At 40.3% G+C, this 1,407-nt stretch overlaps 1 non-coding gene across 1 annotated transcript; it reads left to right on the top strand.

The window, feature by feature from the left end:
- Nucleotides 1–1,031: 1,031 nt before the first annotated feature.
- On the top strand, nucleotides 1,032–1,133 carry LOC131508173 (U6 spliceosomal RNA). The gene has a single exon (XR_009259884.1). It is a non-coding gene; the product is annotated as a U6 spliceosomal RNA (small nuclear RNA).
- The last annotated feature ends 274 nt before the right edge of the window (nucleotides 1,134–1,407 follow it).

Here is a 1,407-nt window from a genome sequence, read left to right as displayed (position 1 = left end):
ACTCTGCATAATACTCTGCCTGGTGCTTTATAAGTGCATCTTCTTCAATTGGCACATTCACCCTGCAGATTGAAAATGGCTCATCCCAAATAGTGGAAATGGAGTGCCCGAATGTCTCTGCAGTGGTGATACCTGCCAGACAAGGTATGGGCTGTAAGGCTGGCCATACAAGTGTTTTCTCCAAATGCCAAGAACCATTTATACTAAGGGAGAAGCTGTATTATTTACACTGAAAAGTAAAATGATCGAAGGATGGAGATATGCATTTGTCCCCAGTGGTGTCTTTAGCCAACCAAAATTTTAGAATAATGTGAAGAAGTAAATGCAGAATCAGAATTTGCTATTTCTTCTGGCCTAAATCCTTCATTTCTTAGTTGAAGACAAGGAAGGCCAATGACTTTCTTCTGACAGGAAATGTTTTGAGAGTAATAGCAGATCTCTGCTTTGGGCTTGTGATGCCCATTCACAACACCTGTGAGCAGGTGAGCCCAGACTATCACAGAATGTACCCACCATGTGTCACCTGCAGACTGGATTTTCTGCGGAGTAGACTGTCAGAAATGGCCTTGAGGCCTTGCCTGTGGAGATGAATACAAAGATTGAACACAGATATTTTGAATAATCCTAGTAACTCATGGATTTAGTTTGCACAGGACACTGAGTTCTTCAAGGCCACCATTACTTAGTGGGGTTTTGTAAGCAGCTGTAAGATTGGATGCTTGTGTCCAATGGTGCTTACTATACTGCCTAGGACAGGAAGAGAGAGTGAACCCTGTTCTTGGGGCCTATACTGTATCACATGATAATTTAAGTACCTACTTTTTAACCCTCTATCCTTCTAAAATGTGGAGAGCGGAGAATATGTCTACAGTTGCCAAGATTGTAAGCCTCACCAACTGGTTTATGGTTAGTACACAATAAACATTTGCTGCATGAATGAGTTGTGCTTTATTTCACAGACCTGCCAACCCTCATGTCCATAATAGGCTATAGAGATGCCCACATACACTACTTTTAATGTCACCAATTTAGTGCTCACTTCGACAGCACATATATTAAAATTGGAATGATACAGAGAAGATTTGCATGGCCCCTGTGCAAGGATGACACATAAATTAACGTCACCAATTTAGACCAAGAGATAGAGAGATGTGAACAATTGCTCAGGAAAATGTAAAGCCACGTATTTTGAAATTCAGAATCTTCAAGTGGGGGAGATTGTTGACCCACTGAACTCCATGCTCTGTGAGAGCAGGAATTGTGTGTATCTCATTCACCGTTTCATCCAAGAGGCTTCATAGTACATGACCTATATTATTATTGTTAATGATTAAATTTTAAACTATCAAGTTATCACAAAAGGTACTTGATGAATAGCAATGATGAAAATGGACTGAATTGGTGTTA

Source organism: Neofelis nebulosa, chromosome 3, assembly GCF_028018385.1.
Source record: "Neofelis nebulosa isolate mNeoNeb1 chromosome 3, mNeoNeb1.pri, whole genome shotgun sequence".
NCBI lineage: Eukaryota > Metazoa > Chordata > Mammalia > Carnivora > Felidae > Neofelis > Neofelis nebulosa.
Note: the sequence above shows the minus strand (reverse complement) of the source record. Positions and strands in the feature narration are given on the sequence as shown.